The sequence below is a fragment of the Simochromis diagramma genome, unplaced genomic scaffold (genome assembly GCF_900408965.1).
Source record: "Simochromis diagramma unplaced genomic scaffold, fSimDia1.1 OVJJ01000131.1, whole genome shotgun sequence".
Classification (NCBI taxonomy): Eukaryota; Metazoa; Chordata; class Actinopteri; order Cichliformes; family Cichlidae; genus Simochromis; species Simochromis diagramma.
The window spans coordinates 9,908,528-9,924,794 of record NW_024387200.1 but is presented as its reverse complement, the minus strand read 5'-3'; the positions used below and the strand labels follow the sequence as shown (position 1 = coordinate 9,924,794).

Here is a 16,267-nt window from a genome sequence, read left to right as displayed (position 1 = left end):
AAAGGTAGCATGTTTTGGCACGTAATTCTTCCCGTCAGAGTATGCTTCTACTTTATAATAACAAAGGTAGCATGTTTTGGCACGTAATTCTTCCCGTCAGAATTATGCTTCTTGCTCTTATTAACAAAGGTAGCATGTTTTGGCACGTAATTCTTCCCGTCAGAATTATGCTTCTACTGTATAATAACAAAGGTAGCATGTTTTGGCACGTAATTCTTCCCGTCACAATTATGCTTCTTGCTCTTATTAACAAAGGTAGCATGTTTTGGCACGTAATTCTTCCTGTCAGAGTATGCTTCTACTTTATAATAACAAAGGTAGCATGTTTTGGCACGTAATTCTTCCCGTCAGAATTATGCTTCTTGCTCTTATTAACAAAGGTAGCATGTTTTGGCACGTAATTCTTCCTGTCAGAGTATGCTTCTACTTTATAATAACAAAGGTAGCATGTTTTGGCACGTAATTCTTCCAGTCAGAGTATGCTTCTACTTTATAATAACAAAGGTAGCATGTTTTGGCACGTAATTCTTCCTGTCAGAGTATGCTTCTACTTTATAATAACAAAGGTAGCATGTTTTGGCACGTAATTCTTCCCGTCAGAATTATGCTTCTACTTTATAATAACAAAGGTAGCATGTTTTGGCACGTAATTCTTCCCGTCAGAATTATGCTTCTTGCTCTTATTAACAAAGGTAGCATGTTTTGGCACGTAATTCTTCCCGTCAGAGTATGCTTCTACTTTATAATAACAAAGGTAGCATGTTTTGGCACTTGTTTGTAGAAGCAGTCTGCATGCCAAGGTGCTTAAGTTATACAGCTGTCACCACTGAAGTGATTGGAACACCTGACTATATAAACTTTGACAATGAACTCACTCCATTATAGTTACAGTATATATTTACTGAATATATTTACAGATACATATATTTGACATTTATAGATCCAACAGAACACAGGGAGAAAGAACTGAAAAAGAAACAGTGTACAAATTATGCACATTCGTCGCACAGATACTTGACCAGGCTGCTCTCATATTGAGCACATCCAAAATGTGCCCATCTGGAACAAAACTCGCACTGCACCTGAAGACGGAGAAGGGGGGGGGGGGTGTAAGTGTGTTAACCAACATTATGAATTTGATGAGAAAATAATTACTACAGTGGCTTGCAAAAGTATTCGGCCCCTGTGAACTTTTCCACATTTTGTCAGATTGCATTCACAAACATGAATCAATTTTATTGGAATTCCACATGAAAGACCAATGTCTCTACCAGTCTCTAGCTGGTAGAGACAGACCCTAAAAGACTGGCAGCTGTAATTGCAGATAAAGGTGGTTCTACAAAGTATTGACTCAGGGGGATGAATAATTACCCCACTTTTCAGTTATTCATTTGTAAAAATTGTTTGGAATCATGTATGATTGTTGTTCCACTTCTCACGTGTACACCACTTTGTATTGGTCTTTCACGTGGAATTCCAATTAAAATTGATTTGTGTTTGTGGCTGTAATGTGACAAAATGTGGAAAAGTTCAAGGGGGCCGAATACTATTGCAAGCCACTGTATATTGCATTTGTGGTTTATTTGTTTTACCATTTCAATCATACTGGAGTCTGGATCGGCTTCCAGCATGGAACAAACCACACAGTAGTCATCAGCATTACCTAGAAACACACTGACATTAAACCTAACAGTTTTAAACAAAACTGAAAGTGCTATTGCAATACAAAAGCACATGACTCAACTTACTTTGATGTTCTAGCAGTTCGCAAGCAATTTCAGTGCGGTGCAGCCCAATGGCTTCTGGAGTGGACAGCACCCTAGTAACCTCTCCACTCAGAAGGTAGTGTTCGGCAAACTGTAAAATATGTTACAGTAATTGCAATTGATTAACTTAATTCTAGTTTAATACATTAAATACAATTGCTTATTAAATACCTTCAACACTAAAACTCCACAACTGCTGGAGTCCATCTGCTTGTTGTGTGGCAGAGTCTCCATTTTCCAATCCACTCGGGACTCTTCCTTTCCTTTCATCTTCAGAAAATTCCTAATAAAAACAAAACAAGTTTTTAAAATGTAGCCAGCATTTTGCTCTAAATAAAAAGAAAAAAAACCCCACAAACCAAACAACCTAAAACAGATAATTAATGAATGATGAATACCTCCAGTTACGCATAACTTTCCTTTCATAACAACCTTAATTTCCAAGAGGGTCTAAAAGCAGTACAGATTGTGAGGAGATTTTGACAACCTAAAATAATAATTGTATTTAGTAGAATATGTGTATTACACTCACTTAAGTAAACATAATCAATTGTAAACATTTTCAAAATAAGAATATGCTGCTAAAAAGAACAGTAAAACAAAAAAGAGAAAAAACACATGAGGTGTGAACATGTACCACAAGTATCCAGTGTGCACCAGAGTTCAGTGGGCACAACCAAATGTCCTCAGCTGGAAACAACATCTGTGGAATATTTTTAAGTTTATAAAGGTTTAGATTTATTTACATAACATACACTATATAACCAATATAACATCTACATTACCTTGCTGACACATTTAAACTTCCCAGAAAACAGAGGCTGCAACAACGCAAGACAACTGATACACGGGGTTCTGAAAAATGCAAGATTATTTTTTTTTATTTTTTTTAAATGATTACAAAAATGTATAAAATACCTTTGTGAAATAACTGGCATACGTTCTTACTTGCCTTTTGTTTCTTAATGAGGCAGTGCAGGTATGCATCAATGACCTGTTTGGATTAAAAGAAGATTATTTTTACAGACCACCACTAGGACCAAAAATGATTATTTCACTTACCTCATCAGAAAGCCACCCACTATCCTCCAGTGTGCGAAAAGAAGAGTCATACAATTTGTATGGCCCAACGACTGCCTCCACACGCCCGGTGTCTTTTGCAGCCCAAAGCCACTTCACTAAAAAACAAAATATGATAAGTTTCTTTAGTAATAACAGTTGCCATTTGAAAATCACGGTCAATGGCCAACGGGCCACAAGCAGACAAGGGCCAACGGGCCACAAGCAGACAAGGGCCAACGGGCCAACAACATAAACATGCCAGAGGGGAGTAGCTTTATGTAAATCAGAAATTAGCCAAAATTGGACCAACAGGTCAAAATTAGCAAGAGGGGAGAAAAAAATAAAACATTCTATCCATCTGACTAGCCAAACAGGCAACAATTGACCAACCGGTCAGAATGAGATTTTTAGCTATGCCACCTTTTTCTTGCGTGCTGGGTTTCTGGGGGGTCACTGGTACAAGCTCTTCTGGTGCTTGGACTGATTTTACCTGAGCTATTTTTGGTGCAAACTGAATGACAGAGGATCTGTTATTTTGCAGCGCTTCATGTTGATGCTGAGGACTGCAAGGCCACATCTCAGAAGATGGGCTACTCTCAACAGGTTCAGCTGGAGTTGAGACTTGGACAGGGTGGCTTGTTCTATAGGGTTTAATGTGGTCAATACTGTAGGGCTGGGCAAAACGATTATTTTCCTAATCGATGAATCTAGCGATTAATTTTTCGATGCATCGATTAATCTAACGATTCATTTTTCAATCAGATTCGATTTCGATTCAATTCGATTAACGAGTTTTTTTGCCCATTATTTGACTTGTATAGCAATTTCACATTTACTAATTTATGTATATAAATGAAAAACACAAATTTATTCATTTGAAGACCTTTTAATAAAAAAAATTGCAAAATAAAGTTGTAGAGGTCGTACAATCAATACAATAGAGATAGCATTTAACAAGAAATGAAATGTGCAAACATATATAAAATTAAGGAAAAGTTAACAAAACATTTCAAATAAATAGCAACAATGGTGTCTTTAAACAAACAAAATGTAACATTCACTTTGCTTTCTGCCAAAAAGTGCTCTTCATTCACAAAACAAAATCCACAATAACATTGTACTACAATCTTCTGTTTTTAACAAAAAATTAAATGTTTTGCAAAACAAATATAACAAAGGAAATCATAGCAAAAAATTAATTATATACAAACAGCAGCAATGGCGTCTTTGAACAAATAATGAAATGACAAGTTACCCCTAAGTAGGACTCTGTGACCAGACTTGTCCAAGCGTCAGTGGTAAGAGAGATTTTGGATGTGGCTTTTTTTAGTTCATTCCTTAGTTTCTCCACTGAAGTTTCATACTTTCTCTCCATCATGCTTGTAAAATGACGCTTAGACGGCAGAGTGTAACCTGGTTGGAAAGTGGTCAGCATTTCTTTGAATCCCTCACCCGCAGCAAGTGGTCTCTTGTCTTTTAAAATCATAGCTAAGACGCTCTCAGTAAGTACAGCCACCTCCTGGGGGGTGCATGGTGTATCTGACAGTAGTCCTCCAGACTTTTCTGTTTATTCCTGAAATCATAAATCACACACAGCACACAGATGAATTCGAATAATTACAAAATAATTATATGGAAAGCATAATATCAAAATAATTTGATAAGGATCTGGTTGAGATAGATAGATACACACACACACACTGTTATGCCATGTGCTTTCATAGCATAACAGTAAGAGGTTAATAATAATCCCCAATGTTGAACATATGATATGCAGTAATCATGATGGCTGGAAAAGATAACGTTTAAACAGCCATAGCTGATGGCACCTTTACTGGTGCACTGCTTTCTAGTCATTAGATGGCATAACTTTGACCTATAAGATCAAGCTGGAGAAGCATTATGTATGAAAACAGCGTTCAAATAGGATGAAACACATTAAATTTGACAAATCAAGAGTTCGTTGTCATTTTGCTTTTGCAAGCACTTTAACAATGTTGTAATAGTGTCCACGACGGCTACGTTTAGCAGGTGGTGCATTATCCTTGTTAACATTTCTCCTGCGGCCAATTCGCTGTCTCACATTTTTGTCTTTCGCCGATTCTGATAATCAGCCTGCGTGCATTCGGACTCATTTTGCCAGCATGGGCCACAAACCAAAAAAACAATAACAACTAAACAGCAGCTGCTGTATGTTACTGCTAAGCAGCTTAAATGAGTTTTGCATTTACGGAGGTTGGGTGTTTATCTCTGTGTCTATGAGTGAGTGTACGTCTACGTGGGGGGGGGGGGGGGGGGTCTGGATGAATTAACGGGTAAAAACTACCGTTAGTAAAAAAGTTGAAAACTTACGGTGGTTTGTCCTTTGCAGAAGCTGCTCCTGGATGCCGTCGTTTGAGGTGCTGGTGCATAGCCGTCGTGCTTTTATGATAGGCCATTTCCACCTCACAAAGCCGGCAAACGACTGAATCACTTCCTTTTCTGTTAAAATATCCCCATACTGTAGAACTGCGTGTTCGGGTGGAGTGATTTAAGTTGACTGCAACTGCCTCACTCATGATTCCGCTACTCGCTGCCGCCATGTCTTTTTTTGAAAGTGACGACGCATCGACGCAGACTTTTTTACGTCGACGTATTTTTTGCGTCGACATAATCGATTACGTCGACGCGTTGTCCCAGCCCTACAATACTGTATAGACTTTTTAAAGTATTTCCCTCAGCGTTTTTCAGTCTAACACATTTTCCACTGAAGTCATCAATTGTGTAGGGACCTGAAAAATCCGGTACAAGTCTTCCTCCTTTTCGCCCACGTTTCCTCATATTTAGAAGCAGAATTTGATCCCCTACATTGTACACAACATTTTTGTACTTTTTCAGGGCCCGCTTGGCGTATGCAACCTTTTGCTTGTCTTGTGACTTCGCAATGTTTTCTTGTGCAGTTTCTTTAACTGCATGTTGTGCTTCACTTTCAGACTGTACATAGTCACTGTACCTTTTGTCGTCTGGCAGAATGATGTTGGAAATCTAAAATTTTGTAGATATTAGCAATTAAAACAAGATGATATCATATTCATAAAGACATTACTGGGGGTTTTTCTTAAATGGTTTCAATTCTTAGTTCTAACATAGAAAGAATTTGACAAACACTCACCGGCACTTGAGCAGGCACTTCTGATGGAAATACTGCCTCTCTTCCATACATCAGAAAAAAAGGTGTGTATTTTGTTGTGGTGTGTACTTTTGACCGAAGTGAAAACAGGGTGGGCTCTAGATACAGATCCCAGTTATTCTGCTGGTCATTCACCAGTTTTCGGAGGGCTCTAAATGCAGGCATAGAAATATGTAAACACAGTAAGTAAGACAGAAAGTTTAATTAGAAGTAAAGAAATTAATAAATTATTAAGTAACAATTAAGTTTGAATAACAGAAGTAATGTTATTAAAAACTGATAGATAAAAATTAGGCATACCTTTTTATGTTGTCATTGGTCTTTTCATCTAGACCATTCGTCTGTGGATGGTATGCTGCTGTGACACTTCTTTCAATTTGCAATAACTTGCAAAGATCAGAGTTGAGCTTCAACAGATAAGGACAAGGTTATACTGCTTATACAAGCACACAAGAAAAAATCTTTGACCCCAGTGAAGTAAAGTTAAAAAATGTAACTGAAAATTATTTAACACTTACTTCATTCACAAACTCTCTGCCTTGGTCTGACAAAATCCTTTTGGGGCAGCCATGTCTATATATAATGGAGCACAAGTGCTGGGCTACCTCAGATGCAGATTTCGTTTTTAATGGGAAAGCTTCAACCCATTTAGAAAAGTAGTCAGTTGCAGTAAGTATATACTGGAAGCCGCTTGAAGTTTTAGGAAGAGGTCCAGTAAGATCTATACCAATAAGTTCCCACACTTCAGACACCTATCAAGGACAAATTAATAATTTGAATAACAATTTGTATAATGTACACATTAACATTGATGGTTAAAATTAGTTGGCAAACCCTCCTGCCTTTATGAATATGAGCTACAAGCATAGTTTGATGGGTAAACGGGGCATAATATTTACCTGAATACACTGCAACGGTTGCACAGCAGTCAGTGGTTTCCCAACTTTTTGACACTGGTCACATTCCTGAATCTTTAAGGTAAAAATATTTATGGAGTTCACGTAAATGTTCAACATTCTCATTTGTAAAAAACAAAAACACTTAATGACATATTCTCTAACGAACAAACTATTTAGCAACAATAGTTTGTGTGCGTGTCTTCAAATCTCTGCCAGGCCTACAGGTTATTACTGTAATATCACTAATTAACCATATTTATTTATATTTTTAACTGATATCAAAAAATTTGCTTATTTTAAACACTATTTAACAACAGTACAAACAGTTAATACATACCCATGTTTTAATGTCAACTGTCATACCAAACCAGTAAAATCTGGAACACACTGCATTTAGCGTTTTGTGTGTGCCAGTGTGTCCTCCAATTGGAGATGAATGAAACTCATGAAATATCTTCCTGGCATCATCCATGGTTTTTACTACTCTTCTGGTTCCAACAAAGAGTTCTCCATCTGCAGTAAAACAATATATATTTAGAAATTAATTTAACCACATATATGAGTTGTTAGTATTAACAATAAATTACTGACCCTTTTGTTTGAATTTTGAGGCATATCTTCTGAGGTTTTGCCTCTGAGCCTTGTCATATCCTGAAGGGTAGGAGCCCGCAGAAATGAACGCGTAAATCTCTTCCCACTTCTTCTCCATATCTACGAATGTCAGTAAACATTTTCTTATGAGCTTCAATATGTGCAGTTGACAATGCAAATACAGTGGGGCAAAAAAGTATTTAGTCAGCCACCGATTGTGCAAGTTCCCCCACTTAAAATGATGACAGAGGTCAGTAATTTGCACCAGAGGTACACTTCAACTGTGAGAGACAGAATGTGAAAAAAAAATCCATGAATTCACATGGTAGGATTTGTAAAGAATTTATTCGTAAATCAGGGTGGAAAATAAGTATTTGGTCACCTCAAACAAGGAAAATCTCTGGCTCTCACAGACCTGTAACGTCTTCTGTAAGAAGCTTTTCTGTCCCCCACTCGTTACCTGTATGAATGGCACCTGTTTGAACTCATCATCTGTATAAAAGACACCTGTCCACAGCCTCAAACAGTCAGACTCCAAACTCCGCCATGGCCAAGACCAAAGAGCTTTCGAAGGACACCAGGAAAAGTATTGTAGACCTGCACCAGACTGGGAAGAGTGAATCTACAATAGGCAAGCAGCTTGGTGTGAAAAAATCAATCAATCTTTATTTATAAAGCACTTTTCATACAGAAAAAATGTAGCACAAAGTGCTTTACATAGTTAAAAGCATCCCACCCCACCCTCCAACGCACTCCCCACACTCTCAATACACATATATCCCCCCACCCCCACCCACACACACACATACACACACGCGCACACTTAAAGAGTAAAAATTGGGCTGGGCTCGCATGAGCCAAGTGAGGAAACATTATAACAGAGAGCCGTCTGCACCGGGAACCGGTCACAGACCGCAGCCTCCGGGCTGGGCACACAGTAGGAGGGAGGCCAAGGAGCCCCCCAACCAGGCTGAGAGGACCCCAGAGACCCAGCAGCCACGGTCAATAACAGCCCCGGTGCAGAGAGCGCCCTCCGAGGAAACACTGGAGATATGACGCAATACGATATATACAGGGTAAAATGATAAAATAAATAAGAACAGGATACAATATAAATATAAATATAAATAGAGTAAGAAGATTAAAAAATGAATAAGAATAAAATCAATAAATATTAGGTAAATCCTAAATTAATAATAGAATAACAGGATAGAATAAATAAGCATAAAATAAATAAACGCTAAGTAAAAGCTAAATTAAAAAGGTGGGTCTTGAGCCTGTTCTTAAAAACATGCACGTTCTCTGCGGCCCTGAGCTCCTCCGGCAGGCTGTTCCACAGACGAGGACCGTACCACTGAAAAGCTGCCTCTCCGTGTGTCACGGCTGGCGGAGTGAGCCGTGTGGAGTGGAGGAAAAGGAGGACCCAAAATGCAGCAAACTGACGATACGAGTGAAGTTTATTAACACGGTGGCAGTGGCAAAAACAGGCAATGAAGCATGAGTAATGATAAACCTAAACTGGGAGAAACTAAAGAGCAAACCTGAAGTCCACAAAACGGAGAGCAGAGACGCAGACTAAGGAACAGGGTAACAGACTGACACGGAGTTATACAGACGAACCGGCAACAGGCAGGAGAACACACAGGGCTTAAATACACACACCAGTAATCAGGGGATGAGAAACAGGAGGGCAACACAGCTGGGAGGAATCTGAGCTGACGGAACAGGGGAAACGTAAACTGAGCACACTCACATATGACACAGACCTTCACAATAAAACAGGAAACTCAGAACACCACACCAAGACGCAGACCTGACACTGAGAGACAGACAGAATGACACGTGGAACCTGAACTAAACTAAACGTGAGATACAACCGAGAACAATTCCTTAAACATGAAACTCAAATCATCATCATCATCATCATCATCATCATCACAACAAGAGAACAAGAAAACAAAAACCAAAACATAATAACCTCAAACATGGAATAACAAAAACATGAAACTCCACATACTGGGTCCAACGGACCCAGACCCGTGACAGTACCCCCCCTCAAAGGGCTGGCTCCCGACAGCCCCAAACAAAAAGCACAAGCACCAAGCCAGGGCGGGAGGAGGGGGCCCAGGAAGGAGGGCCCGAAACACAAAAAACCAGGAGCATGAGAGTCCAGAACCAAAACACGACTGCTCACTAGTCCGTAATACAGTAAAGTCCGGGGGTCGACAACACAAGAGCCGAAACAGGTCAGGGGACCGACCGTGCACACGGCAACGGCGGCGATGGGCAAACGGTTCAGGAAGCCGACCGTGCACACGGCAACGGCGGGCAAACGGTTCAGGAAGCCGACCGTGCACACGGCAACGGCGGCGACGAGGAAGCAGGTCCGGGGGCCGACCGTGCGGACGGCAACGGCGGCGAGGAAGCAGGTCCGGGGGCCGACCGTGCGGACGGCAACGGCGGCGCGAATGCAGTTCCGGAGGCCGACCGTGCACACGGCAACGGCGGGCAAACAGTTCTGGAGGCCGACCACTTGGAAGGCAGTGGCAGCCGCTGAGCAGGTCCGGAGGGCGGCCGCGATGCCAGCGGCGGCAACAAACCCTTTCCGGAGGCCGTCCCCGAAGGCCATGATGCCACCTTATAGGCCTGGAAAACGGCCGGCAGAGGCTAGGCGGAACAGGTCGAGCTGGCTCTGACGGCGGCGTGGCAACCACAGGACCAGACGAGGCCGGACCAGACGAGGCCGGACCAGACGAGGCAGGACCAGACGAGGCCGATGAAGGCACGGAGGCCGGACCAGACGAGGCCGAAGCGGAGGCCGGACCAGACGAGGCTGAAGCACAGGCTGAAGCCGGACCAGGCGAGGATGTAGAGTCGGATGAAGCCGGACCAGGCGAGGATGTAGAGTCGGATGAAGCCGGACCAGGCGTGGATGAAGAGTCGGATGAGGCCGGACCAGGCGAGGATGTAGAGTCGGATGAAGCCGGACCAGGCGTGGATGAAGAGTCGGATGAGGCCGGACCAGGCGTGGATGAAGACACGGAGGCCGGACCAGGCGTGGATGAAGACACGGAGGCCGGACCAGGCGTGGATGAAGACACGGAGGCCGGGACGGCTGCGGAACCTGACGGCAGCGGGACGGCTGCGGAACCTGACGGCAGCGGGACGGCTGCGGAACCTGACGGCAGCGGGACGGCTGCGGAACCTGACGGCAGCGGGACGGCTGCGGGACCTGACGGCAGTGGGACGGCTGCGGGACCTGACGGCAGCGGGACGGCTGCGGGACCTGACGGCAGCGACGCTGCAGGCGGTGATGCGAATGGTGATGATGTGAATGCTGTAGGCGGTGGCGTGAATGCTGCAGGCGGTGATGTGGATGCAGGCAACGGTGTAGGAGTCACAGGGGATGATTCAGCAGATGGTAGCTGAACAAACTTCCCCGGACCGCCAGCAGATGTGAGGATATGCTGGCTGGGTCCTCCAGGACCCTCAGCTAACGAGGCGTGGTGCTGGGTGGGCTCCTCGGGCCCTCCAGCAGACGTGACGTGAGGCTGGACGGGCTCCTCGGGCCCTCCAGCTGACGAGTCTTGAGGCTGGACGGGCTCCTCGGGCCCTCCAGCTGACGAGTCTTGAGGCTGGACGGGCTCCTCGGGCCCTCCAGCGGACGAGTCTTGAGGCTGGACGGGCTCCTCGGGCCCTCCAGCTGACGAGTCTTGAGGCTGGACGGGCTCCTCGGGCCCTCCAGCTGACGAGTCTTGAGGCTGGACGGGCTCCTCGGGCCCTCCAGCTGACGAGGCAGGACGCTGGCTAGGTTCTCCTGAACCTCCAGCTGACGAGGCAGGACGCTGGCTAGGTTCTCCTGAACCTCCAGCTGACGACACAGGAAGCTGGGCGGGCTCCTCGGGCCCCCCAGCGAAAACAGTCTCAAAACCAGCGGGCACTGGAGCCCCTGGCACACACAGGACAGAACCAGCAGGTGGGGAGACCTCTGGCAGAGACTGAACAGAACCAGCAGGCGCACGGGCCTCTGGCAGGCACAGTTCGGGGCCAGTAGGCGCACGGGCCTCTGGCAGGCACAGAACGGGGCCAGTAGGCGCACGGGCCTCTGGCAGGCACAGAACGGGGCCAGTAGGCGCACGGGCCTCTGGCAGGCACAGAACGGGGCCAGTAGGCGCACGGGCCTCTGGCAGGCACAGAACGGGGCCAGTAGGCGCACGGGCCTCTGGCAGGTACGGGTCAGAACCAGCAGGCGCACGGGCCTCTGGCAGGAACAGGTCGGAACCAGCAGGCACACGGGCCTCTGGCGAACACAAAGCGGACTGCGGCTGCACAGAGCAGTGACTCAGCTCAGGCAGCGACAGCCGGATGCAGTCCTCAGCTGGCTTCTTAACCTCCAGGGGTCCAGAGTCGGCTGGGGGCTGGAGCCCAGCCTCTGGGGAGGCCCTGGAGTGCGTCACTGTCTCTGTACTGGCCAGCTGTTGGGGACTGATTACTGCGTTATGTGGTGTGTCTCTCTGCTTGACATGAACAGGTGAAAAATAGTTCTTTTCAGGTTGGATGGACTTAACTTGTCGTACAGGAGGAGTGGGTGAAGATGATGGCTGAGCGGCTAACTGAGCTAGTGGCTGCTGGGCAGCTAACTGAGCTACCGGCAGGACGGCCGACTCAAAAAACACAGCCCCGGAATAAACAGACAGACAGTCCAAAACAGAAAAAGGGTCCTTTTCACTCACCACAGCCGGCAGTTCCGAAGTCCTAGTCTTCGGCTGTGGGGTGATGCGCCGACGGCGCGATCGTCGCTTCCTCCCGGGCAACGTCTCCGGCGGGCCGGGCAAAGCCTCCGGCGGGCCGGGCAAAACCTCCGGCGGGCCGGGCAAAACCTTCGCCGCCGGGCTGAGTTGGGAAGCGGTAGCGGCTGGTGGGTGAAGGTGCAGTTCGTTGAGTATGAAGTCCTGTACGAGCGGGTGAAGAGAGCCCAGCAGCCAGGAGTGAGCAGAGATGAGCTGCTGTAGCCTGGCTTCTACAGTGCGGAGACACTCTTCCCCCTCATGCTCGAGCCACAGATTAACCAACCGGGAAACAGAGTCAGTTAGTCCCTCCCGAAGCTCCTCGGGAGGTGCGGATGCCGCTGGGTCCATGTCTGGCCGGTTCGTACTGTCACGGCTGGCGGAGTGAGCCGTGTGGAGTGGAGGAAAAGGAGGACCCAAAATGCAGCAAACTGACGATACGAGTGAAGTTTATTAACACGGTGGCAGTGGCAAAAACAGGCAATGAAGCATGAGTAATGATAAACCTAAACTGGGAGAAACTAAAGAGCAAACCTGAAGTCCACAAAACGGAGAGCAGAGACGCAGACTAAGGAACAGGGTAACAGACTGACACGGAGTTATACAGACGAACCGGCAACAGGCAGGAGAACACACAGGGCTTAAATACACACACCAGTAATCAGGGGATGAGAAACAGGAGGGCAACACAGCTGGGAGGAATCTGAGCTGACGGAACAGGGGAAACGTAAACTGAGCACACTCACATATGACACAGACCTTCACAATAAAACAGGAAACTCAGAACACCACACCAAGACGCAGACCTGACACTGAGAGACAGACAGAATGACACGTGGAACCTGAACTAAACTAAACGTGAGATACAACCGAGAACAATTCCTTCAATTCAATTCAATTCAATTTTATTTATATAGCGCCAAATCACAACAAAAGTCGCCTCAAGGCGCTTCATAGATACAGAGAAAAACCCAACAATCATATGACCCCCTATGAGCAAGCACTTTGGCGACAGTGGGAAGGAAAAACTCCCTTTTAACAGGAAGAAACCTCCGGCAGAACCAGGCTCAGGGAGGGGCGGCCATCTGCTGCGACCGGTTGGGGTGAGAGAAGGAAGACAGGATAAAGACATGCTGTGGAAGAGAGACAGAGGTTAATAACAGATATGATTCAATGCAGAGAGGTCTATTAATACATAGTGAGTGAGAAAGGTGACTGGAAAGGAAAAACTCAATGCATCATGGGAATCCCCCGGCAGCCTACGTCTATTGCAGCATAACTAAGGGAGGATTCAGGGTCACCTGATCCAGCCCTAACTATATGCTTTAGCAAAAAGGAAAGTTTTAAGCCTAATCTTAAAAGTAGAGATAGTGTCTGTCTCCCGAATCCAAACTGGAAGCTGGTTCCACAGAAGAGGGGCCTGAAAACTAAAGGCTCTGCCTCCCATTCTACTTTTAAATACTCTAGGAACAACAAGTAGGCCTGCAGAGCGAGAGCGAAGCGCTCTAATAGGGTGATATGGTACTACAAGGTCATTAAGATAAGATGGGGCCTGATTATTTAAGACCTTGTATGTGAGGAGCAGGATTTTGAATTCAATTCTGGATTTAACAGGAAGCCAATGAAGGGAAGCCAAAACAGGAGAAATATGCTCTCTCTTTCTAGTCCCTGTCAGGACTCTTGCTGCAGCATTTTGGATTAGTTGAAGGCTTTTCAGCGAGTTTTTTGGACATCCTGATAATAATGAATTACAGTAGTCCAGCCTGGAAGTAATAAATGCATGAACTAGTTTTTCAGCATCACTCTGAGACAGGATATTTCTAATTTTAGAGATGTTGCGCAAATGGAAGAAAGCAGTCTTACATATTTGTTTAATATGTGCGTTGAAGGACATGTCCTGGTCAAAAATGACTCCAAGGTTCCTCACCGCGTTACTGGAGGCCAAGGTAATGCCATCCAGAGTAAGAATCTGGTTAGATACCATAATTCTAAGATTTTCAGGGCCGAGTACAATAACCTCAGTTTTATCTGAATTAAGAAGCAGAAAGTTAGCGGCCATCCAGGTCTTTATGTCTTTAAGACATTCCTGCAGTTTAATTAATTGGTGTGTGTCATCTGGCTTCATGGACAGATAGAGCTGGGTGTCATCTGCATAGCAGTGAAAATGTATGCTATGTCTTCTAATGATACTGCCTAAGGGAAGCATGTATAATGTAAACAGAATTGGTCCTAGCACTGAACCCTGAGGAACTCCATAATTAACCTCGGTGTGTGAAGAGAACTCTCCATTTACATGCACAAACTGGAGTCTATTAGATAGATATGATACAAACCACTGCAGTGCAGTACCTGTAATACCTACAGCATGTTCTAATCGCTCTAATAGGATATTATGGTCGACAGTATCGAACGCTGCACTGAGGTCTAGCAGGACAAGCACAGAGATGAGTCCACTGTCAGAGGCCATAAGAAGATCATTTGTAACCTTCACTAAAGCTGTTTCTGTGCTGTGCTGAGCTCTGAAACCTGACTGAAACTCTTCAAATAAACCATTCCTCTGCAGATGATCTGTTAGCTGTTTGACAACTACTCTTTCAAGGATTTTTGATATGAAAGGAAGGTTGGAGATTGGCCTATAATTAGCTAAGACTGCTGGGTCTAGAGATGGCTTTTTGAGTAAAGGTTTAACTACAGCCAGCTTGAAGGCCTGTGGTACATAGCCGATCATTAGAGATAGGTTGATCATATTTAAGATCGAAGAATTAATTAATGGCAGGACTTCTTTGAGCAGTTTTGTAGGAATGGGGTCTAAAAGACAGGTTGATGGTTTGGAGGAAGTAATTATTGAAGTTAACTCAGAAAGATCAATTGGAGAAAAAGAGTCTAACTTAACATCAATAGTACTAAGAGTAGCTGTAGATAATATTACATCTGTGGGATGATTACTGGTAATTTTTTCTCTAATGATAAAAATTTTATTTGTGAAGAAGTTCATGAAGTCATTACTAGTTAACGTTAAAGGGATGGTTGGCTCAAAAGAGCTCTGACTTTTTGTCAGCCTGGCTACAGTGCTGAAGAGAAACCTGGGGTTGTTCTTGTTTACTTCAATCAGTGACGAATAGTAGGATGTTCTGGCTTTGCGGAGGGCTTTCTTATAAAGCAGCAAACTATTTCTCCAGGCTAAATGATGATCCTCTAGATTTGTGACACGCCATTTCCTCTCCAGATTACGAGTCATCTGCTTTAGGGTACGTGTTTGAGAATTATACCACGGAGTCAGGTACTTCTGATTTGAGGCCTTAGTTTTCACAGGAGCTACAGTATCCAGAGTCGTACGTAGTGAGGAGGTGAAATGATTAACAAGATAATCGACCTCTGTTGGGGTAGCGTTCAGATAGCTGCTCTGCTCTGTGTTGGTGCAGGGCATTGGAGATGATAACAGTGGGTGGATTATATTCTTAAACTTAGTTACAGCACTTTCAGGAAGACATCTACTTTGATAAAGTCTACTCTTCACCACTGTGTAATCAATTATTGTAAAAGTAAATGTTATCAGGAAATGATCAGACAGGAGAGGGTTTTCAGGAAACACTGTTAAATGTTCAGTTTCTACGCCATATGTTAAAACAAGATCTAGAGTGTGATTAAAGTGGTGGGTGGGTTCTTTTACATTTTGAGAGAAGCCAATTGAGTCTAATAACAGATTAAATGCCATGTTGAGGCTGTCATTTTTAGCATCTACATGGATGTTAAAATCACCCACAATAATTATTTTATCTGAGCTCAGAACTAAATTAGATATAAAGTCTGAGAAATCAGACAGAAACTCTGTGTAAGGCCCAGGTGGACGATAGATGATAACAAGTAAGACTGGTTTCTGAGTTTCACAGCTGGGGTGGACAATGTTAAGCATCAGGCTTTCAAATGAATTAAAAGTCTGTCTTGGTCTTTCATTAATTGATAGGCTGGTGTGAAAAATTGCTGCCACACCGC

General features: G+C 44.3%; 1 long non-coding RNA gene across 1 annotated transcript; it reads left to right on the top strand.

Moving 5' to 3' along the window:
• Positions 1-317: 317 nt before the first annotated feature.
• On the top strand, positions 318-968 carry LOC120745779. The gene is made up of 2 exons (XR_005698699.1): positions 318-380; positions 755-968. It is a non-coding gene; the product is annotated as an uncharacterized LOC120745779 (long non-coding RNA).
• The last annotated feature ends 15,299 nt before the right edge of the window (positions 969-16,267 follow it).